Source organism: Lonchura striata, chromosome 9 (assembly GCF_050655825.1).
Source record: "Lonchura striata isolate lonStrDom1 chromosome 9, ASM5065582v1, whole genome shotgun sequence".
NCBI classification, from domain to species: Eukaryota; Metazoa; Chordata; class Aves; order Passeriformes; family Estrildidae; genus Lonchura; species Lonchura striata.
In genome coordinates, this window is record NC_140711.1 from 28,958,371 (window position 1) to 28,983,584 (window position 25,214).

At 46.3% G+C, this 25,214-nt stretch overlaps 1 long non-coding RNA gene across 2 annotated transcripts in view; it reads right to left on the reverse strand.

Moving 5' to 3' along the window:
- Nucleotides 1–25,214, reverse strand: part of LOC116183971 (uncharacterized) — a 72,114-nt gene that overhangs the window by 42,161 nt on the left and 4,739 nt on the right. The window contains exon 5 of one of the 2 annotated variants that reach the window (XR_002467101.4): nt 17,511–22,017. The exons of the other annotated variant lie outside the window; for it this stretch is intronic. This is a non-coding gene — a long non-coding RNA (uncharacterized LOC116183971). Of the gene's footprint in view, nt 1–17,510; nt 22,018–25,214 lie in introns of those variants that run through there. 2 annotated transcript variants of the gene reach the window in all.

The window sequence follows — 25,214 nt, forward strand, 5'->3', positions numbered from 1 at the left end:
ATGCAATCCCTTTTCCCTGGCCACATTCTCCATCTCATCAGCGCTTTCTGTCCAGGAAAGCCAATAAAATAAGAACGTGTGTTGCCAAGGTGAAGCTTCAAGAGTTACAATTTTAAATTTCCTATTAGGGATAAGGTAAGATTTACGGGTGATATACTGATTTATAAATATGTTTAGACAGTGAGTATTTCTGGCTTTAGGCTGGAATCAGAAAGCTCAGTTTAAAGAAAGATTTTTAAAGGTTTTGTGGTACATAAAATAAATCCAACTTATACTTTCAAAGATCAGTCTGACTGTATAAAAGATGATGACGGCGACAGTGGGAAAAAATGTTTCTTATATCCACAATGTTCCATTATTTTCTCATTAACCGGAGTTTTAAAGGGAATCATATTAGTGCCTCCAGAGGACGAGCTATATAAACAAGAGCTACAAATTTATCTGTGCATTAAAACAAATGCTATGGTAACAGGTTTGATTGCTTTGGCTGCAGTTTAGAAACCTACAGGGTGTATTATCCCGAGATAATCTCACCCTTGGGTCCTTTTATAGATTAGATATCCTACCTCCAATCCTGGGAGACACAGCCTGGCTAATAATGCTCCCCCTGCCCTTGGTTTGTCACCACTGCACCCTGCCTCTTCCAGCTTCAGATAACACATTGCTCAGGCCATTTCATTTTGATCATCCAGAATCAATAGTTTACAGCTGGAGAAGGTGCAAAGATTTATATCCTTGGACAGAGCAGGGAGGATTTCCTGCAGCTGGTAGAGCAGGGGCAGTGCCAGCCTTGGAGTCCAGTGATGGATGATCAGGGCATTGGGCACCCCAGGGTGGGCTTGATGGCCTTCACAGAATCACAGAATTCCCAAAAGTCACAGAATTCACAGAATCACTGGGTTGGAAGAGACCTTCAGGATCATCAAGTCCAACCCAGCCCCAACAGTTCAACTCAACCCTGGCACCCAGAGCCACATCCAGGCTTTGTTAAACACACCCAGGGATGGTGACTCCCACCTCCACCACTTCTGGAATGGGCAGCCATTCCAGAACTTCATCATCCTTTCTGTAAAAACTTTTTCCTAATATCCAACCTCTATTTCCCTTGACAAGGGAGCTCTCAAGAGTTCATAGGCTCAGGATTCCCTGGATTGTCAGGGGCACACAAGGATCACCAAATCCAGCTCCTGGCTCTGCACAGCACCACCCCATGAACCCCAACATGTGACTGAGAGTGTTGTCCAAACACCTCCTGAAGGTTGGGCTGCAAACCACCCAAAACAAAATTCCTTTGGCCACATCTTGGCATTCCAAGCCTTGCTGGGGTCCCTCCCAGCCCACCAGGGCACGGGCACAACTCAGAGCTGCTTAGGCTGTGCTGCCTTCCCAACCATCTGTGAGAAACTCACGTGGGGCTGGACTTCTGTCAAGAACTTGTATTTTTAAATCCTTTGTTTGAAGTCCTATGGGTGTAGGTTTACTGATTCAGGATGATTTCAGCCTACATCCATAATTTTCAGGTCATCACAGAAATTCCTTTGAGAATTCCATCAAAATCTGAGCTGCAGGTGGTGAGGGATCCTCAGGCTTTGGCTGGCACATCTGTGGTGGACCAGAGTTTGGAGAAGTGCACAGGGATGAGGACACAGGGTCCTGCTCTTTGCACTGTGGGTGAGGTGGTGCCTGAAAGGCTCAGATCCCCATGACACAAAAATCTGGGAAGCTGAAGGCATTATCCACTCTCCAGGCCTGAGCTTTTGTCCTGGCTTGTAGGGAGGGGGTTTACCTTTTCCATTTCACAGGAGGCTTTTGCCTTCCTTTCAAACCAAGACAGATTTTCAGCAGCCCAACCTCTCTCAGAAGAACCTCACACTCACAAGAGCTGAAGGAAATCAAGCTCTCAGCACATCCCCTCCATGCTGAATCAGCCTACAGCTGCTTTTCCTGCTTTTTCCCACTCATCCACAGCTGCCCTCCCCCTGCTCACTGCAGCACCACGATTCCCTGTGAGTGATTTTCCTGGATGAGCTGCAGCATGCTGGCACTGGGGAGTGATTTACAGGTGATACCTTATTAAAAAAAAAACCAAAATACTGCTGCTTTTCAACCTCTACAGCAAATCCTGAGGGTTAGCAAAGACCCCCGCCAAGGTCTCAGGCTGCTCGGGTTGCTTTTATATTCTCTTCCCAGGATAAATTGCTTCTGAGCATGCCTTCCCCTGTCACTTCTGCTGAGACACTTCTGAGTGTCAGAAATTCCTACACCTCCAAGCCAGCTGTTGAGAGGATCCCTGTTATTACCACGACGTTGTCAGCGACAATAACAACAGTTAATAAGTGATGCTAGGGACAAAAATGTCTGGTTCCTGTGTACAGCTTGTCATCTGCAGTCAAACCTAGCTCTGCTAAAGGAGCCTTTGGAGGGAGTGCTGAAAAAAGGGATCTCTTCTGGGAGAGGGCTCTGTTAAAAAGGCATCCATGTTTAATTCCACTTAATCTTCTCCAACTTAAAGGCGCTCATGTAAAAATCAGTCTGAGCCTGTACATACGTGCATTAAGAATTTCTGAATTTAAAGGGGCTGTTCCAGCCTTCAGCAGGGTGACAATTGAGGCTTGGACACACTGCCTTGGGCAGTGCTACCAAAATCTCACTTGGGGACAGAATCAAGAGTTTGGACTCTCAATTCAGAGACAAAAACCACAAAAAAGCAGGTAATTTGTGTATTTGTGTACTTGTTGCCCTTGCTCTGAACAAGAAATCACATTTTTGCAGGACTTTGTCACAAATTCTTTGTGGCTAATTCGTTTTCTGTTTTGTATGGGCTAAACTCAGGGACTCACTGATATTTGCCTCAGCAAATTGTTTATGGAGTGGTTTTTTGCACCTCTCATGCAGAAAAAAAAATTAAAAGTGGGCCTGAAAAGGAGCTGCTTGTGACACCTGAGGGAGACACATCCTTGCACTCTGCCTTGCCCTTCTCCTGGGCTTTCCAGCTCTGCAAATGCCTCCTGCAGGAAATCTCCCTCCCTTACACACACTGTGTGCATTTTACCTCTCCCAGCGTATTAAACAGCCCATGTAAGAAAAGTGGATGAATTATTGAGCCTGTACAGGGGAGAACAGGGGGAGCAGAGAGGATATTCCATGGTGTGATGCAGCCAGCACACATTTCAGTGGGAATCCAGGTGGAGGGAGCCTGTGGTTCACAGCTCAGGGCACTCCTGGTGGATCTCAGGCACTTTTTCACTGTGGTTACCTCACTCAGGTTCTGAGCCTAAGCTGATAAAAAAGCTTCTACAAATTATTTAAGTGAGAAGCTCAGCTCTGTCTTCAAATGGAAATTGAAATTCCTTCCTTGTAAATCCAAGCCATGGGGAGATCCAGGCTTGCTGCTTCATTTTGATCTTTTGCAGCATTCATTGGCTGTTTAATTTTTTACATTAAATTATTCCTTTTGGCTGGGAGGGGAGTCCTTTGTCTTCCACATCAGTCTGGATTTTCCCACCTCAGATAATTTCATCAGGTGATTTCCTTCCTGCATGACTTGAGGGCTTTGTAGCTGAACATTGCCTCCAACTGACCACAGGTAGATGATCAAGCAAGGCAAAAAGTCAACGAAAGCCATAATTCTGTCCACCTGGGAAAAACCAGCAACTGCAAGATATGGATCTTCCTCATTTTGTATCTTTTTCTACCTTTTCAGAGTTCCTTTTTTTTTTGTATGTGGACGAAGGTCAAAGCCCATTTTGTCCAACAGCGCAGACTTTTGTGCTTTGTTTTGTGTCAACTTCATTTTATCAGTTCTTTTCCTTTGATTGAAGTGGAACATCAAACTGAAAATCACTCCTTCATCTCTTACACTGTGAGTCAGGGAGAGAAATCTTTACACTTTTTAGGAAATAATTGGGCAGTGCTGCAACAGGACCTCCTGAGAAAATCGTGGTAACAGCCTGTCATGGGCTTTGGGAATAGAAAGGAGAAAAATTGTTTCATGAAAGCCTTTAAACAGTTGTATCTGCAGCCTTCAGGTGAGCGGATTTCATGTGGGCAGTGAGGAATAAATCAAGCTCTTACATAATTTTTTTCAGTCTGCATTGTTCCTGTCCCGAGCTCCACAATTTTGCAGATCATTTTGAGCATTTCAAAACCTGAAGGTTATTTTTAGCCCCTAAGAAGTAGCTTCCACATAAATAGTTGTTGCTAATGTATTATAAACTCGGATTAGCTTAATTAGGGACTTCACAGGAAAGTAATGACTGTTTAAGCCCTGAAAACAAGCTAATTATTTTGTATCAATCGTTGCTAACACTGTCTTCAGTTCTTCTTAAGGTGACTGTTCAAAAAGATGTATAGCAGACATGCTAATTAATGGATTTCTCGCCATTATGTTATCAGTTTTTGTAATATATTACAATTCTACCTTTATTGTAATATATTAAATTCCTCCTTTATGTAACACTTCAAATATATATATATATATATATATATTTGAAGTGTTACATAAAGGAGGAATTTTATATATTACATATATATATATATATATATACATTGTGTACATATATATACATATATATATATATATATACATTTATACATTGTTGCTCAGGTTATTTGACAGCCCGATTCAGTGCTTTTTTAAGGTTACATCACCATCAAAGTTGCTGCCAGAACTGCACAAGATCCAACAGGGATTTCTCCCCCTCTGCTCTGCTGGAAAAACAAATATTTTCAGCATTTTTGCCACGAATTTTCATCAGTGCCTTCTATTTGTATTACTTCATCACAAGCCATTTGAAAGTGTTAAATAAATCCAAATTAATAAGCAGAATTTGAGAAGCTGAGCTCCCAAGGGGCAAGACCCCTTTAACAGCATCTGAAGCCCCTCTGGATCATTTCCTTCCCAGTTGTCCTTTTCCTGCCATTCCACCTGTTGGGACTCATGTTAAATACCAAGAGTTAGGGATATAAAGCCCATAAAATACCCACATTTTACAGAATACAATGAAATTCAATTTATGGCACCTTTCTGTAACTAGTGTTTGGACTAATATGGAATATCCAGCATTTAATTCTTATTGCTATTTCCCCTTTTTTTTGCAGATGACAGTTGTCTTTTCTTTAAAATCCTCTTTTTATTTTCAATTCTTCTGTTCTCACCTTTCATATTCAGTATTTTTTCACTGTGGCAGCCTCTGCACAACCCATTGCTTCAACTTCCCATGTGTTCCCACACATCATATCCATATGCCCAGATCCCAGTGGTGGGTTTGCAATTAATGCCTCAATTTATCCTGCCACACCACCTCTCACAAAGTGGCAACAAAAGGTTCCTGGTTAGAGCCCTGATTTCCATAAAAGAGCCCTGGAACTGAAGCAGATGAATTCTCAGCTCTGCTTTTCACTGGCACTGACTCTGGCTCATCCTAAATTTCCCATGGTGTTCGTCAAAGGAAATCCTGCCTTGGAAAAGGAGGAAAATGGACAAATGCAGAGATAAATATACAGGTGCATGGTTTCAGTAAATACAAATATCTGTTTCAGCCTGAGGAATGCAATCCCACAGATCCTGCTGCAGAGCAAGGGGCTGACAGGAAATGATCACACTGTGATCAAGCAACCAGCCAGAGAATGCTGCTAGGTATTAAAATCCAAATTATTGACCTTCATCAGGCAGTGGCTGCTGTTAGGGCTTGTCAAATCCAAATTTCTGAGCTGGTGCCTTTCACAGGATCCCTGGGGATGAAGGCCCTTCACTGAGGACTGAAAATTCCAGCTCTGCAGCATCCCTGCTCCGGCTTTTTTTCCCTCTGAAACTTCCCATGGTGTCATCTGATCTAACCATGGCTGGATAATGTTGGATCCAGAAGAAATCTGCCAGAGAAAATGAGAGTTCCTACATTTCCTGCTGGAAATGCCCATGAATTATGGCCCCAGCCAGCACTGAGCGGCTCCAGCTCTGTGGAAAGGCTCTGAAGGAAGAGGAATTCCATTTTTATTTTCATTTCATTTCAGGGCATCCTCAGGATTGTCCCAAGCACTTGAAGGAATAGTGGGCAGTCACAAAGAAATCTTTATTTTTGCCTTCTCAGAGCCACAGCCAGGAAGCAGTGACACCTCCTGTGGCACAGAGAGCACAGGGACAGCCCTTCTTTTGTACACTGAGGGCAATTCTTGAGGCAAATTCACCCCTGAGCTCAATTCTTGGGTTAAATTTACCCCGAGCAGCCCTTGGTGAAGCTCTCACATGCAGGACACACCAATTTTCCACTGACACTCCCATCAAGTGAGTGTGACTGCCATTTATTGTTGTCATAACTGGATGATTATTCATTTTATGCTCAGTATTTTGATCCTAAAGCAGATCCCAGCCTTCGTGTCTTATAAATACCATCCCCAGCTCCCTCCTAAAGCCAGCTCTGCACCCCGGGGAGCCCTGGCAGAGCACCTTGGCCATAGACCCTCCTCAGGTGTTTCCACTTGATGAAACAATTAATTTTTTTGAGATCTTTAATTGACATTGTGATCCCAAGAGCACAGTGGGAGTTAAATATTTCCTTTTTATAATTGCACATTTCACATGCCAGAAGCAATTTCTGGATTATATCCCCGGGACCATATTCTACACCAGAATTGAAACTTTGTGATGGAAATTAATTACATTTTCGGTATGTCTGAATTACTGATGAGCCAAAAAAAAAATCTATCTAAATGTAGTTTTTGGAGGAAAAAAAAACAAGAAGTGGTGCTGTGATCTCTTTTGTAAAATAGCTTCTCATGTCACCATTAAAGTTTGTTCTCTGCCTGAAAGTCCTGCATGGAAAAATCATGGCTACAGAATGTGGTCTTTGAAAGAAATGTTGCATGAGATTAAAAATATCACATCAGCTTTCAGAAGAGAAATCTGAGAAAAACTTGGAAAAATAAAAGCATTTCCAAGTCAAATATTTGAGATGAAGTGTTACCCATGGGAGCTTTCTTCATAAATACATAAAAGCAGCTTTTGGGGAATGCCCATAATTGCTGCATTACATATTCCTGCACTTGGCAAACTGATGCTTGAGTTTGAAAATAAATCAATTTGGGCTTTTGCAAGCGAGAGGGAGAGACAAAAAATATGTTTGTGTTGGGCTGCAGTGCTGGAATCTGAGGTATTGATGATTCTGAGATTGTAAAAGTCTCTGTCTGTCAGCCCCCTGCCAAAGCAGAAGCCATAATTGGTCTGTGCTGGTTTCCAGGTTGTTTATTCTGTTTATCTCTCACATGTTCTGCTGCCCTGCCCAGCTCTGTCCTGCAGGGCAGCGTGTGGGGCTCTGCCCTCAGTGGGATGTGACAAACATTCAATACCAGAAACTCCCTGGGCTGGATTTACAAGAACGTGCCAATATCTGTCACCTACGTTGGACAGTGTGTCCCCAGCCTGAACCAACAGAAAAATGCCAACACCACAGTGAGACATGGAGGGCATGAAGAAGGAGAAAAAGGACAAGGCACACCCAATTTCCTCCAGCTTGTCCCCTTTGGACCCCTCATCTAGAATCCTAAAATTTTACTTTTGCACCCATGCCACACTTAATTATTACTTCTATCAAATACTCAGAACTTGTAATTCATCCTGCAAGATTGAAAACTCTTTTCCATGGACAGAGATCACAGCCAGTGTCTCTGGGGGCTCTGTCCAGGGGGGTTCCTGACCCCTGCCAGGGTTCCAGACCTGCCAGGGCAGCCAGAGGGAAGCCCTGGATTCCCACACTGCAGTAATTTTTGGAGTACATCAGCAACTTTGGGGGCTTTAATAGGTTCACCGAGAAGGGCTTTTGTCCCCAAGCACAGCACACCCCAAAAGCAGGACAGTGGGGACAGAGGAAGGCAATTCCACGGGGTGTGGATGTGCTGCTGAGCTCTGCCTTGCCCAGGGGTATTTATAGATCTGTGGGGATGCTCAAGCTGAGCCAGGGTGGAACTGGGGCTGGGCACAGCCCACAGAGCTGATGGGAGGGGAAGGCGAGGAGAACAAAGGAACCACAGGGACGAGGTCGGGTCCTGTGGCCCTGAGGAGGAGCAGGTGTGGGTTGGACAGAGCTGAAAGAGCAGCTGGATAAAGGACAGGGAGCACAGCACGCCCAGAGCAGGAGTTACTTCAAAAGGAAAGCTTCTCTCATCCTACAAAAGATTCTGCGTGTGCAGCCTGAAAGGGAAGAGCTGGGAGCTGATGGATGGGTCAGGAGCTGGGCAGGAGCTCCTGACCTGCCCCTGTCCTGCCCCACACCTCCCTCCTGCTCCTGGGGCACCCCCAGTGCTGCTCCTCACCCAGCCCAGCCCACCCCAATTCCATGCCCTAATTCCATATTCGGCTGCTCTGAAGGATTGGGGTCGTGTCAGTCCGGGCACAGCTTCCCTTCAGGAGTCATGGACAGGTTTTGGGGGGCTGTGAGCTAATCCTGGTGTCCTGGAAATATCCTTTGGGTTTGCAAATGGATTCTGACCTGTCCTGTGAAGGGTTCTTGGAGTGCTCAGCGTTTTCCCCTGTTAATCCTGCACATCTGAGGCATTTAAACAGGTTTGCAGACACAATTAATTAATTGTTCTTGCCGTTCCTTCATTGAGTCACTCAGGCAAATTCCAAGCAGAAAGGAAAAACAATAGTTCCCTGGTTTTATTGCAAGAGTTTCAAATCCAGTGCAATAGGGTTTTTTTCCTAAATGATGTCCTGCCAGACTTTGCAATAATTCTGCCCTCCTCCTTCTAAATCTCCCCAGTTTTGTTAATTCCCTTCCAGGCTGGTGTGGCTCATCCTGGATGCCAGGGCTGACCATGTGCAATGTTAAGGTTTTTTATTAAGTCTTCCAAAAATTACATGCAGGGTCTTAGCTTAGTGAGAATTCTGGGAATCTTAAATAGAAATTTTAAAAGCTACTGATAACAATAGCTATTGATAACCAGCACAATTCATTGTATATTTGCTTACAGTTTTATACATATATGTGAACTTTCCAACTCATTTATTGCCTTTACTGACATGAATAACTGAAGGCATGATTTATAATGATTTGTCATTTGGTATTAGATTATAAAAAGTTTAATTAATTTTTCATTAGCCACAGTTAATGATGGGCTTGTTAAGCATCTCGAGGTGAAGCCAAAAGCTATTAGCTGTATTAAAGACAAGTTTCAAGAGAATTACTCCTTTTATAGTCCCCAAAATGAGTTATAATGTTATTTTCCCCTTTCAGAAAACTGGTTTAAGCTATATAGGTATATTAAATTCTATACAGAAGACAAACTTGAAGGCAAACTGTTCACATAATAACAATTATTGACCAATTTTTTCTCCAATTGAAATAAGATCAAATTTATTGAGGATTCTTTAAAATCAACACATTGGTTTACCACGTAGCAAAGAACTGAACTAGAATGAGTGACTATTTGCAGGAATTGGCTGCCACAAGACTTCTGCTTATTGTCTCGACTGTTTACCTAATGGAAAGATAAGTTATGGTTTGAAAATTTATTTGGAAATGTAATTTGATTGAAAAATCCTTTTGTTCTGCTCTAGGGCCTGTGCTGGGTGTGCATGGCAGTGGTGGTTAGGGAAGGATCCATGACTCAGAGAACTTGCAGAAGAATAAGAGATACCTGTGAGTAATCAACATGGAAAAATGTGGGGGCAAAAAATGGAAATTTAAATTATTTTCCTAGCAAGATTTCTTTTGATTTCCATAAAAAGAAAATACATTAAAACTGAAATGAAAATCTTAAAAATAAGTGTCTAAACATAGAGCGCTGCAAGGCGAATAGTCTTAAGGCTTATTTTAAACAGGTGGGAGGACCAGGCCTATGGAAATCACAGGGAAACGTGCACAGAAACTCTGCCTGGAGCTCAGAAAGCTCCATTTCAGCAACCCTTGGCCATAACCTACATTTCTAGAAATGTATTTAACTGATCTAAGCAGATGTATAAGGGTATTGGTGTATGGTTGTGGCTGGAAATGTCCAAGGCCAGGGGGATGGGGCTTGGAGAACCCTGGGATGATTGGATGGTGCCTTCCAATCCAAACCATTCTCTGATGCTATTCCATGATTCTGTGACATTTCCTGGGATCGGGAATCCCCTCTGCCAGTACCTGTTGGAGTTCTGGGTGCTGAGAGTTTTAGACTTTCTGTGCTGACAGACTCTGACCCCCCAGGAGAGGGGGTCACCTCCACCTGAGGCCGTGGAGAAGGCTTCCAAAATTGATTGATAGCACTGGGATTGAGTGGAAGTGTGTGGTGTCATAGGGTGAAAAACTTAAGAGTTTTGGAGTTTAGAATATAGCAATAGATATAGAGCAAGATGGAGGTTTTAGGGCAGAGGCTTCCTTCTTCTTCTTCTTCTTCTTCATGGGTTCAGGTGGTATTTTGTTATTGGACAGAAAAGTCCACATTGTGGACTTCGAGTGATCAGTTATTGGGTTAAAAGTGAAAAGAATTTAGGTGTCATTTCTCCATTAGGTAGTTTAGCTTTAAAAGAAGATAGTTAGTTAGTGTCAAGTTAGTCCCAAGAAACTCACTTCCTCATCAACCTATGACACTTAGTTAGTTAGTTTAGCCTTGTAAAGAAAGCTAGTTAGCCATTTTGTAGCTTGTTAGCAGAATGCTGTAAAACTCATGACTTGTGATATAGAACACAAAATCCCATCACCAGTGCTTCAATCCCAATCTCTACAGAGGCAGGAAAAAGAAGCTATATAGATATATTAAAATCCATATAGCAGACAAACTTTAGGGCAAACTGTTCATATAATAACAATTATTGAACAATTTTTTCTCCAATTAAAATGAGATTAAATTTCTTGAGGATTCTTAAAAATCAATGCATTGGTTTACCATGTAGCAAAGAACTGGACTAGAATGAGTGACTGTTTGCAGGAATTGGCTGCCACAAGACTTCTGTTTATTTTCTCAACTGTTTACCTAATGAAAAGAAAAATTAGCGTTTGAAAACTTATTTGGAAATGTAATTTGATTTAAAAATCCTTTTGTTCTGTGCTGGGTGTGCCTGGCATGGCCGAGGAGCTGCAAGTACCCAGCAATGGAATCATTTATTGCCCGTGCCCGGGAACTGGAATTAGATGGGCTTTCCAAACCAAGCCATTCTGTGTGACACCAAGCAGACCAGCAGCAATATCTGGATGCTCCCTGACCTTCCTGATGCCCGAATTTCCCCCGGGAGAGGAGCCCGAGCAGCGCTTCCAGCTGCGGGCAGATGTGCTCAGCGCACGGCACGTCCCTGCCCGGGGAGGCAGCGCTTCCCCGGCAGAGAGAACCGGCGCTTTGAAAGCACAAAAAGACCTGTAGGACCCTCTAAAGAAATGTCTTGCCCGAGGCAATCTGTTTCCTTTCGCAGGATTGCTCAGGAACCAGGGCTGCTCTCAGCACTTCGCAGTAGCGCTGCTGATGAGGGCACGGTTCTCACCCCAGATCCCTGCAGAGATCCCAGAAACTCTGGTGGCTGCTGCAGACTCATCCCAGCCGTGTGTCCTGCATGTTCCAGCCCCTCTGCCCTTCCCGTGGGATCATGCAGACACAGAATTACCAGAATTCACAGAATTCACGGAATGACCAGGTTGGAAGAGACTTTCAGGATCATCGAGTCCAACCCAGCCCCAACAGCTCAACTCAACCCTGGCACCCAGAGCCACATCCAGGCTTTGTTAAACACACCCAGGGATGGGGACTGCACCACCTCCCTGGGCAGAACTTCATCATCCTTTCTGTAAAAAACTTTTTCCTAATATCCAACCTGTATTTCTCTCGGTGCAGCTTGAGGCTGTGTCCTCTGGTTCTGTTGGTTCCTGGAGACAGAGCCCAGCCCCAGCTGAGCACAGCCACCTTTCAGGAGGTGCAGAGAGCGCTGAGGTCACCCCTGAGTCTCCTTTTCTCCAGGCTGAGCACCCCCAGCTCCCTCAGGGGTTCCTCACAGGGTTTGTGTTCCCAGCCCCTCTCCAGCCTCGTTGTCCCCTCTGGATGTGCTCAAGCATCTCAATGTCCTTCCCAAACTGAGGGGCCAACCTCTATTTCCCTTGGCACAGCTTAGGGCTGTGTCCTCTGGTTCTGTCAGTGCTGCCTGGAGAAAGAGCCCAACCCCAGCTGACCACAACCACCTGAGACCTGCCAACCTCACCCTGAGCCCTTCCCAGTGCTCAGTGCAGATCCTCCACCTCTCCAGCACCTCTGTGACCAAATCCCACCCCAAAACTAAGGGCAGGAGCCACACCTGAGTCCCTGCAGGGGTAGAACTCGAGCTTGCAGGACCTTGGAACACCAGGCACGGGGTCCCCTCTGTGGCAGAGCATCCCTGTGCCTTGATGTTTCCAGAAGTCTCCCTGCCAGGAGACTTGCTCCCTGCTTAGATTTGCTTCTGAAATAACCACATTCAAAATATTCTGAAATGGTTAAACATATTTCTCTATCTTCCATTTGATTTTTTTTTTATTTAATAAAAGCAATATCTATGTTTGGCCAATACAAACATGTAATCAGTGTAAATTATAAGGCAAAAAGCATGAGTGGAAAATACAGAGTTTGCACCTCACAGCTTTCCAGCACACGTGAGTGGAAGGAGCAGAAGCTGAGGTGCACAAATTACCCTGACCCTGGCGTGTCTCACCATCTCTGTGCTCAGTGACACAGCCTCAACAACCCTCCGTTACCTCAGGACTTTGCAGGAGTGGAGGTGTTGCCAAAACTCTGCTGGATTAGAGGAAAGTCTTGGTGACCTGTCTCATGAAAATTATAGGGTTTCACTGCTCCTGTTAGCAACAGTGGGTGTCTATCATTTGTTAATCAGTCTTCACTGAACACTACAGTGGAAAGGAAGAAATTGCAGATTTCACAGCTAAAAATAGAGGGAAATGTAGATGGAACCTCCTGGGTCCCTACTGAGCTCTCACGGACCTGGAAAGGGGATGTAGATCACACCACTTTTGCCAAAGCAGCAGATCTTCCCCCTCCATGTATCCTCTCCAAATTTCCCTGTACCTGTGCACCCCACAACTTCCATGGGGAAGTTTTTCTGGTGCAGACGAGCAAATTCCAACAGCTCTGGGGCTGCTGCAAAGAGAGATTGCTGAAGCTCTGGTGGAAACAAATCCCAGCTGGTTCTAATGAAGTGGTGCTCTGTCCAACAGCGCTGGGCAGGAGCTGCACCCCTGTGCCCATGCAGGGAACAGAAGGATGCTACACGACAGCTCAGGACTTACTGCATTGCACAGATGTCAGACACAAACCAGTACAACGTCCTCAGGGAGGGGGAAATCATTTTACGACCTATAAACCACAAAAGAGAGCAAAATCAGAGGCCATTGCGGATGAAGATGGAGGAAATGTTCGTGCTAAACTCCCAGCCTAATGTGCTGTCTGCATATTCGGAACTGGAGGACTAAATTTAGCAGCCCTGCCAAAACCACAGCGAGGAGATTGGAAGCGTGTCCCCAGTGCTGGGGATGTGTTTGGCACTGCCCCTCTCACCCAACCCATCAGCTGCTGTGCCCAGGGCCCCTGCTGGGGACAGGGCCATGCTGTGCCACCTCCCAGAGCGTGCCAGGGCAGGGAGGGATGGGAGGAAAAACTGCTGTGGGAATTTGTCACGGTGACACCGGCGGTACGCGGAGTCCTGCATGGTAATGATTGGTTTACAATAAAAATTACTTCAAATGCTGGATCAGAAAAAGGATGGTTCAGTCCATCAAATCGCTGTCAGCTGCAAATTAGGCTGCCATCCCTAGGCAATGGAGAACATAATTGGCTTTGTCCATGGCTGGGTTTATTTTTATCTGTTCTGTTAAAGTCAGGCTCTTGCTTCACTCGTACTGGAACAAACAGAGAAAAAAGGTCTTGGTGCAGAAAGGTTTTTTGCTCCTTCCACCTGCAATAAATGGGGCAAGTTACCCTTGGATTGCTAAAATTAGCCAAGGATCCTTTGAGGGACTATTTTGTGTCAGCCAGGTTACCTGCATGGGAGAAAGTAAGAATAAATGGTATTTTGGTGAGAACAAATGGACTTCCAGGAGCCTTAGACTGGAACCACTCTTCAAGCCAAGCAGCCAGGGCTCTAATCCAGACCTCAGGGTTACACAAGGGAGGCTGGAGGAGGTGGGAACCTTCCCCAGTTCTGTGAGAATCCCAGGAACTCCCCAACCTGCTGTGATTTCCTGCAGACAGGATGGAGATGCACACACCTCCCGCCTCCCATGCCGGGACTGATCATCCCCACCCCGCCAGGCTTTCCTCCCAAAATGTGAGATGAGGCTGGGACTGAAATAACCACCAGCACACTTCCCTGGGGCTGGATGAGGAGCTCAAACCCCTCACTACTCCTGAAGTTCCAGGGATTTTGGCTTTTGCTGCTGGGAGTGCCTGTGCCACAGGCTGGGCGTGGAAGGAGTCTCCATCCCACTGCCAGACACTCAAGACTTTCCAAATCTCCCTCAAATTCCTGCCTCTGTCTGTAAACTCCAAACATCCCTCTCTGCTTCCCTCCCTGTGCACAAATTGAAGACCATGCCCTTCCCTGGGTGGCTGAGCTTTGTTAACACATTTCCCTGACACTGCAGGGTACAGTGAGACTCCAAAAGGGAGAAAATCCACTGAAAAATTAAATATAGCTGACTAAGTAGGAGAGGGAACAATGTCTGTCATCTTAACCTGTCTGCCAGCCTAACCCAGAGAATTCTCTGCTCCACTAACTTGGCTCTGCCTTTATCCCCCTCCAACTTTAGGGCATTTGAGCAGCACCTGGGAAATCCTCTGCTGTGTAAGGTTTGTGAGAAATAAGGAAATGCAGGCAGAGGGAAGGTTTAGTTCAATTTCAAGTTCCACCATGTACAAAAGATCTGTCTGTGAGCGACTCCTAAGATTGTGCTCATCAGCAAAGGCCAATAATTAAGAGTGACAACAAACTGGAGACCTCTCTAAGGTACAAATGGCAGGAAAGGATTAGTAATTATTTACTGTCCACCTACTCCTCTAGGTTTGTGTCCCAGTTTGACCACTCTTGCCTTGCTGTATGTGCATGGATGGCAGAAATTATGGCACTTCCAGGAGCTGCTGCTACTTGAAACATGAAGCAAAGAATTAAAAAAAAAAAATATACACTTAAGAAGATGCATAAAATAATGATCAAGGCTTATAAGGAGCTAGTGAAAGGTAACATTGTTGTTATTGTAATTATTGTTGTTGTAGTTGTTGTTCTTGGTGGCGGTGATGATGATGAGTGTTGTTGTTATCATCATTATTATTAAGTAGGGGAAAATCACACAGAGCAAGAGATTTGCATCTCATCCTTGGCAGGCAGCTCTGCCACTAACCTGGAGCCTCAATTCCTTCTCAAAATCATAGAAATAATTCTGGCACACCAAAAACCCAGCTCTGACCTCAGTAAATCAGCATCCCGAGGAATCCCAGACTGGGAGCTCTGTGCTCAGGGCTGCTGCAGATGGGCTTGGGGTGAGTTTGCCCTGATGAGGCTTTTACATTGTGGGAATCCAGAGCATCCCTCTGGCTGCCCTGGGACCCTGGCAGGGGTCAGGAACCCCCCTGGACAGAGCCCCAGAGACACTGGCTGTGATCTCTGACCATGGAAAAGAGTTTTCAATCTTACAGGATGAATTACCAGCTCTGAGTGTTTGATATAAAGAATAATTAAGTGCGGCACGGGTGCAAAAGTAAAATTGTAGGATTCTAGATGAGGGGTCCAAAGGGACAAGCTGGAGGAAATTGGGTGTGCCTTGTCCTTTTTCTCCTTCTTCATGCCCTCCATGTCTCACTGTGGTGTTGGCATTTTTCTGTTGGTTCAGGCTGGGGACACACTGTCCAACGTAGGTGACAGATCTTGGCACGTTCTTGTAAATCCAGCCCAGGGAGTTTCTGATATTTAATGTTTGTCACATCCCACTGAGGGCAGAGCCCCACACGCTGCCCTGCAGGACAGAGCTGGGCAGGGCAGCAGAACATGTGAGAGAGAAACAGAATAAACAACCTGGAAACCAGCACAGACCAATTATGGCTTCTGCTTTGGCAGGGGGCTGACAGACAGAGACTTTCTACAATCTCAGAATCATCAATACCTCAGATTCCGCGATTATGTGATGCTGCCTTTGGGTTGTCAGCGAAAGTCCTGCAGATTAGTGTCCCCTGAAATCTCCCTAAGCAGCTCTAATGCTCTCAAATGTTCTTGCTGTGGCTCTCGGGGAAGGCTGCACGAGACATAATACTAATTATTAGTGCAAAAGTAGAATTTCTTTTCATGATTCCAATCACCGTGCGCTTCTCCGCTTGGGATACGCCGCTGAGAACTTCACTCCTTTTCCTAAAGTCTGGAAAGGAATTCAGAATGTGACTCTGCTCAAAACTGCAAAATGAATATCAGAAGCAAAATATTTTTTACCTTTCTCTGTAATTGAATCCAGCTGGCCTCCTCCTACTTCTACCCTGCCTTGCAGTCATTTACAGATATGCAAATGGAAGGAAAGAAATGGTGCTGTTTGCATCTGCATTGCACACCAAAAAAATCAGAAAACGCCTGTGTTCTCACAGGTTTGCAGCAGTTTTGCCATTCTGCTGCCTTTTTTTTTTTTTTTTTTTTTTTTTGATCCAGTCCAATATGTTTTAGTCATATATTTAAAATTAAGGAATCAGTCTCTGCCTGGGCCATCCTGGTGTCCCTCTGGCAACCTGAAAACTTTCACTTCTACAGGGTTTTCAGGATGCAGAAGAGCAAGGAGAGGTGGAACTGGAGCCCTGGCAGGGAGTTCCAGAGCTCCACATCTCCCTTGTGTATTTAAGCTGGAAAATTGTTCAGGTTTGAGGGATTCTTCAATGGCCTTCAGGTAAGGCTGGTCCCAAATGGCTCCATCTAGAATGGATTCTCCTCCCCAAAAAAAACTACTGCTTAAATGGCAAAATAAAAGATTGTATTTTAAACAGCACAATTTCACAACTAAACAGTAATATTTTTAAAGATTAAATAAGCAAAAAAGAAGATTTTGCACTAAATCCCACCTAAAGTCCTGAAGAGGTTGCTGCAGTAAGGAGCTGGTTTAGCAGCTGGGGTATAACCCTAAAATCAGATAGGGGATTATTTGGGGCAAATATCAAGCATCAAATATTGGATCTGCCTCTATGGCTTCTTCAGAAGAATAATGAAAACAGCCTGTTAAAATTAGTAACCTTTGGGAGAGCTATACTAAGAATTGTGCTGCATTTATTAGGCCCTGATTTAGAGTTGTAGGTATGAAGAGGAAAAATCCCAGGTAGATTCACACTGGTCATTGGCTGGAAGATTTTGTGTGTAAAGTTTTTGTTTCTCCAGTACCCTGCGTAGAGGGAATCCTTGGCACTCCCACAGTGTAAATTATTTTTTATTTTTATTGTTATTATTGTTATTATTATTGTTGTTATTATTCCTTATGTTAGACTATTTTCACCTTCAGAGTAACCTCAGTGGGAAAGTGCAGAAGCTTGCTGGGGGGTAAAAACAGCTGCTGTAAACCTATTTTCATTGATTTTTTTTTTCCTAAAAGGGTTAACACAATAAAACACAATTAGCCTTGAATTATCCTGGATTTGTTGGATATTTAGCTTGAAACATTCACATCACCTGGCCTGCAGTGTCACCATTTCACTTCAGCCTCCAACTTCACCCCTTGGTATTGCTCAGCAAGGAGGGAAGGGCAAATCAGACAGCACCAGCTCAAAAATATGCTCAGATTTTGGCAGCCAGATTGCTGCTGACCACCCAGAGGACAGGTGTGACACGTATTTATGGGCTTGATTGTAAACCAATATCCGTCCATTTCGTTTATGAGCCCATTACATGTTTTTTATTTTGACAGTTCCACCGCCGTGTTCCCGCAGTCTTCTGGCCATAAACTGCTCACAGTAGGATGTGGAGCTTATTATTTGGTGTGTGGGCACTGAGCACCCCACAAGCTGATCAGCTATGGACAATTTATTCATTGGATTTTAAGCCCAGTTAAATCAACAGCTAAAAGGGAGCCCCGCTCACACTCCCTGGAACTGCAAACATTCGATGCTGTGAAAGCAGGGAGGAAATTGTTACGGATTTTACATTCCAACATTACCCTCATGCCTAAGATTTTATCTCTATTCAGGAATCCCAGTGCTCAGAGCTTGTTGTAAATCTGCTTATTTGAGATTTTTTCCCCAAAGTTCTGAAAGGTGACTTCCCAAGGAGCTGGTATTTCCCAGCTATCCAGCCAGCCAGACGGAGATGGATGGTGCAGAAAGAGAGAAAATGAATGGAAAATAAAAACCCTAAACACAGGACCCTTGAAAACTTGCAGATGTGCACAAACAATCCGAGAATGCAGGTGAGCAGGCATGTGGGTGTTTGTGTATCCATATACCCATGTATATACTTCCAAGAAGATGATTTTAGCCAATTCCATGAATTCAGGGCCAGGATATGAAATGCCCTGAACACTACTTAGCCACGTTGATCTAGAAAGCTTCAATCCTTTCATGTTACATTTTTTATGTCATTGTTTCTATTGGAACCTGGTTCCAAATCTGCTTTTTACTGGATTTTCTCCCTGTGTTTATCGACAATATATTTATTTTAAGGAGCGTAATATATGGTCACAAGCAATTTGTCCCTCAGCATGAACAGCCACAGGATTGTGGGGTTGTGACCTCCTTAGCCACTCTCTCCATCAAATATATTTGGTATCAATCTAAATTCCAAATTAAGAGCAATTTATTGTTCTCTCTCTGATGTTATTTGTCAAAAGCAGAGTGTTCCCTTTATTTTTCAACATAATCTTTTATAATTCAAAAGTATTGTCATTTTCCTTCCACTCTTCCATTCAGAACTATCCTAATTTACTCTTTCCTGGGTGAATCTGGCTTCCTAGACCTCTGGTTCTCTTTGCATATCCACATGTAATGACTCCTTGGATGAAGTGACCAAAAATCGCAGTTCCCAAAGTTCCTGGTGAAAGAAATTTGGTCTTTTGTAAAAGTGCCAAAACCTTGGAATTTGAAAAAGAAAACCAGAAATTTCCCTCTTCAACAAAATTATATCAGAGAAGGAATCAGGGAACTCCTGCATGTAAAGTAGCCACGATATTTGATTTCTGATGGCAATTTCCAGAAGGACTCCTGGCTGGTGGGAAAGAGGGAGAGCAGTTCTCTTCCAGAGGTCACTTAGAGCTGCAGGCCGAGGAGGACACTCAGCTCATTTTGGCTCTCACCGTTTCATAATTTTAACGTAAGAAAAATTGCATCCTAAGTGCCTGCTGATGAGTTAATGCACCACGCACCGGAAACCCAAGAACTGCAGTGTTGGTGTTAGGAGACAGCCACAAGTTCAGGCCCCAAACCTCTTTGGCCATTTTTAGAGGTGCATTAATCCACAACTTCCATTAGGGATAAGTGGAATGGGAGTGAGTCAGCTCATCTTGAACTTCCCAGTGAGCCCGTTTTGGATGAAAGGTCACCTTCTGTCCTTGGGAGCAAAACAAAACTGGGGCAAGAGTTGCAAGAGCAGAGCAGACATCATTGCCATCATCCTCTCCATGGCTAGTGAACTCCTTTTTCCATGAGATTAAAATGACTTCATCTCACTAACTCTTTTCAATCAGTTCTGTCTCCATGTCCTAACTGTCCTCGAAGAGGAAAAATCCTGGAATCACAGAATGGTTTGAGTTGGAAGGGACCTTAAAACCCATCCAGTGCCACCCCTGCCATGGGCAGGGACACCTTTAGTGTCCCAGGCTGCTCCAAGCCCCAGTGTCCAACCTGGCCTTGGGCACTTCCAGGGATTCAGGGGCAGCCACAGTTGCTCTGGGAAACAGTGCTAGAGCCTCACGACCATCACAGCCAGGAATTCCTTCCCAAATCCCATCTAACTCTACTCTCTTGAAGCCATTCCCTGTGTCCTGTCCATCCATCCCTTCTCCAAAGTCTCTCTCCATCCTTCCTCCAACTCCTCCAGGCCACAGTGAGCTCACCCCAAAGCTTCTCCTCTCCAGGCTGGACAACCCCAGCTCTCCCAGCCTTTCCTCCCTGCAGAGCTGCTCCATCCCTGGGATCATCCTGGAGCCTCCTCTGAGCCATGCCAGGGATCTTAGGAAAAGGAGGAGAGGAGGAAATGGAGAAGGAACAGCAGTAAACAGAAAATTCTGAACACAAGTGGCATCACCGACATCACTAAAAGTAGGCTCGAGTCTGATCTGAAAAGCAATTTCGAATATGAGCTTTTCTTTCCAAATGAGCAGTAAGTGCCTTCCTTCACCCAGAATTTGGTGCTTTCTATTACATTTTAAATTGATTGGCTTTATGGCCCAGTGCTGGGGAATTGCCCTAGCATGATCTCGTCAGGCTCGTGTTTCTAATTCTGGCAACTCTAAATCCAGATGCCCTGAAAATCCAGGCTGTTGCTTACAGCACATACTGGAGGTTAATCTCCATTTCTGTGTACCCAGGCAAAATCCAGGAATTGGGATGTATGGAAGATTAGCCCACAAGGTGAAAAGGAAAGGAAGCCAAAGAAGAAATTGCAATAGAAAATGTCCACATGCAGAGTGTGGAGGTGTCAAAATAAACCACAACCATTATTCCACAACAAGAATTCAAGCAGGTTTTCTGCATTATCTAGGATTTTTCTAATGGGAGTAGTGAAATTGCCATCTGAAGGTGTGTCCTGCCACCAGGATCTGTGAGCAATGGATGGAGAGATTCAGAAAACACAGTTCCAAGTCCATGTTCTTCCTCTCTGTGGTCCATGTTCAGCCTCCTTTAGGACATTAAAACCTCCACTTGGGCTGCCAGGTGACAAGAAGCCTCTCTACTGAATAAAAAGGGTTGAAAAGGCTGCAGCACATTGTCCTGATGGAGGAAAGGAGGTTGTGGACAGGTGGAGGTCAGACTCTTCTCTCACATACCAGGTGATAAACAAGAAAAAAACAGCTTTTCATTGTGCCAGGAGAGGTTTAGGTCGGGTATTACGGAAAAATTCTTCATCAAAAGGGTTGTCCAGCACCGGAAGAGGCTGCTCAGAGAAGTGGTGGGATCACCATTCCTGGAGCTGATTTAAAAACACCTGGATATCCATTAGGAACGTGGTTCAGTGCTGGGCTAATGGTTGGACTCGATGATCTCAGAGATCTTTTCCAAGCTGAGTGGCTCCACGATTCTGGGATGTGGCTGCAGGAGGGTGGGAAGGGCTGGAGGAGCCCTCTCAGGGCTGGAGGGTGGATCAGAGGTCTCAGCTTGGGTGGGAACAATGCCCTGGGGGCATTATTTTGCCTTGGATCCGTGCATGAAATTCCAGCTGCTGCCAGAGGAAGCTGAGTGTGCCCACCCAGGGCTCTGATCATCCCAGGAAAGGCTGAGGAGAAGCTCATATATAAGTGGAGTGTGGAGCTGTTTGGTTTTTTGTTTTGGTTTGGGTTTTTTTTGACACTAGCTATAATAAATATTAACACATTTACAAAAAAACATTTTTGGGTTTCAAGGGGAAAAAAAAGCTACAGCTGAGTGTGGTTCACCAGAAGGAAATACCCAAAGCTGTTGAAACATTAGATAAAAAAACTGATCTTGAAATGTCAGGAATCAGTGAGGATAACAACTGTCAATTTTGTCCAATAAAACCTCCCTTTTATTTTGCCTACTTTGCTCTTTTATTTTTAATAGCTATCCATTAAAATTATGGCACCCACAATTTGCTGGTATTTGCTGTTCTGTTTTAATGCTGTCTATTAGTTCTTCCCTCCTTTCCTTTTAATATTTACACATATCATCAAATGCTGGGCAAAATTTCTCTGCTGGGAAAAAAAAAAATCCCATGAGTATAAACCAATCACAAATAACTTGTTACTGAGGCCATGGCTGGGCTTTCTGTACTGCTCCAGTGTCCTATTGAGTTTCAAGTAGCACTTTTATATTAGAAAGAATTCATGTTAATATCATGTGGTGCATTGTTATTTCTTAGCTTCATCAGAAAATAGAACAACTGTCCTGCAAAAAAAAAAAAAAAAAATCAACAGTTATGCCTTAATAAATAACTGATAATGAGTGGGCTAAGAAAAAAATTGTGGCCAAGAGCATCAGTTCGACTTAAGCTACTCCAGCCTGAAGGATTCCAGCTGGAAAAGCCTAGTTTAAAATTCTTACACTTCCTCCATTTCATGTGCACTCAGCAATGCTTATGCAGCTCAAATAATCCCTGCCTGTACTGAATATATGGCGTGGCAAATGCCAGCAGTGTATGGAAAACAGGATCCAGCCTCCAGCAGAGCAGCCAGAACGGGATGAAGGGACCTGAGCAGCAGCTGAGCCTTGGGCTGAGCTCTCCCAGGGCTAACAGGACCCTCCAGCAGCCAGGGAAAGCTCTGCAGGGGCTGGGGGGGACAGGACAAACCCCTGCGTCCAATTTGGGAGCCCTCGTAGGGAGGCTGAGCTGTTGATACAACAGCAAGAGAGGTTGTGGTCCCTAAAACACCCCTGGGACAATGTGACAGAGATTTAACAGAAATTGTGTCCTCCAGAGAAGGGCTAGAGGTAAATTCCAGCTGATGATTCTGTTTCTCCGTCTGTGTTTGTTAAATTAATTAAGGAACAGAGAGGGAATAAGAAAAGTGAAGCCTCATCAACTGCTTCACTGACTGCTGCACAAAGACTCTCAATTCTGACTGTCCTCTATCAACATTTTCAAAAACACTAACATGTCTTCTTCTTCTTAAATAACTTCTAATATAGAATCCCAAGGATATTTGAAAGGCTCTCTACAAATAAAAGGGAGAGGGGAACCTCAGTATTGAATATGAAAACACCATGCAATACAGGAATCTCGTGGGGACAAGGAGAGGGGTTATCAGGGCAGGGAAGGAGGTTAAGCTGAGCTTTGAGCCCAGTCTAATGGCATGAGCCTCTTGCAGCCTGTGCAGCTGGGAGTGTTTCTGCCCAGGGCCAGGAGAGCTCAGCTCTGTGCTCTGCAGAGCTCTGGCCTTCCCTAAATTCCAGGATTTCCACTGAGGAACGTGGCAGGGAGAGCCACGGGATGTTCCTTCTGAGCTCCTGGAGCATCTCTCCCTGGAGCACCGGGCTGGCAGCTCTGCCAGGCAGGAGATCCCAGCAGGGATCAGTGATCCCATCAGGGAGCAGCACACCCCGCTGGGATCTCCCTGCTCCCCTGCCAGCCTGGGCTCCCACAGCCTCTCCTGCCCCAGAGCTGGCAGCTGGAGCCCATCCCTGACTGCCCTGCAGGGTGGCCAGGGCTTTGGGGCAGAAATGCAGCTGGAGCTGTGTTCCAACCCTCCCAACACTCGGACCCAGCACCCCCAAACTCCTCCCGACCTTAACAAACCCAGCGGGCTGGGAAGCAGCTCCCATTTTGCAAGAATTACAGCAGAGCTTCCCTCCCCCTTGCACTACTTATTGCTTTTGCCCTTGCCATGGATTGCTGGAGACAGAGAGACTAGGAAAGCTCAGAATATTTCTTTCTGGACAGTCAGGGCGAGCTCTGGGAGAAAACTCCCTCTTTTCTCTCCACCACCGCCACTTGTGCTGGGAAGGGCAGGGAAGGGAAGGGGATGGTTCCCACTGCAGGCTGCCTGGAGCGCTCCGTGCCTGCTGAGCAGTGACTGCAGCAGGGGAACGCTCTCCTCTGGTGGCAACAGAGCCCTGTAAGGATATTTCTGCAAGGTACAATAATTGCCCAAGCATCCACCTCTAAGTTGGGTCTCCCTCCCTTGTTGTCACAATAAGGGGGGAAAGGTGCATTTCAATATTTCAGTGCTGACAACTGAGGCTGGCAAGAGGCAGCCAAAGGGCACCTGCCAGCTCCCACCCTGCTGACAGCATCCCCACAGCTCCAGGATGGGCTTTGGCAAGGAGATAGCTCGCTTGCCAATAACCATAATTGTCATTAATAACCGAGTGACGTCCTAATCTGGGTTACATCAGCCGTCCCCTTCCCCGGAGCTGCTGCCAGTCACACTCACACCGAGCAGAGACACGAGGGCCGGGAGCTGCTGTGGCTGGAGGAAGATGAAGGCGATGGCCCGAGGTGACTTCTGCCTCCTGGCTCAGGGGACAAGGGGACATGGCCCGGACAAACCCTGGGAGAGGCGCCTCTCTGTGTGGATTTGAGTCTCCTCAGCCCTCTGGGAAACTGCGGGGGCACAAAGGATGGAAAGGGAGGTGCGGGGCCATCCCCTCCCTCCTCCTCCCCCGGGGCATCCCGCGGGGCTGTCCCGTGTCCCAGGCGGGCAGGGGGCACAGGGGTGTCCGTGTGTCCCTGCCTGCGGGGCAACGCGGCGGGATGTGCGTGCATCCCCGCAGCGCTCCCTGCTCCGCATCCCAGGGCCATCCCTGCCCTCTGCCAGCCCCTCTGCACGACGCGACGGCCGGAGCCCCGGCAGGGAAAACGAGCGATATTCGGGGGCCTTTGGGAAAGTTGCAGGTCAAGGCTCCCTGCCCCCGCGCACCGCGACCCTGCTCCAGGGGCGGCATCCATGGGGAAGGGGGGCTGCCCCCCAAACCCAGCGGGGTTTGCTCCCTCAGGTCGCTTTCCTGAGTTGCTGCCAAGCCCCTCCGTGCGAGCTTGTTGCAAGAACAAACTGTTGTGATTCCCCCTTTGGCCCTTTATTCCCCGCCTCCCCCCATTCCGAACGGGGGGTGTCAGCGCACGGAGCCCGCCGTACCCCATGCCGCTCCCGCGTCAGAAAATGAATGATGCAGCAATTTAATTAGGAGGGAGCGGTGCGTCCATATTGCACCGCTGGAGGAGAGCTCGGCAGCCGGGGGAAGATGGTGCGCGTCCGCGGGCGCGGAGGCTGCGCCCCTGCCCGCGCAGAGCGGCGCCGGGGCGGCGGGACCCCGCGGAGCGCCCGGCACCTCCCGCCCGCGCCCGCGGCTCTGCCCCTGAACTTTTCGCTCCCGAGCCGCGGTTCCAGTTAAGTCTCTCCCGGCCGAGCCACCGCGGGGTGCGGGAGGGGGGTCCGCGTTCCGCGCAGAGCGGGGGGCTGCGGGATGCCCCGGGCAGTTCCGCGGAGACCCGCGCAGATGCGTGCGCGGGGCCGGGCGGGCGCGCAGGGATGCGCAGGGGTGTGCGCGGGTGCGGAGAGCGGGGCTCACCTCCTGCCCTGCCCGCAGCCCTTCCCTCCCGGCTGGCCGAGCCCCGGGGCGGGCAGAGCCCCCCGAGCCCCCTGCGC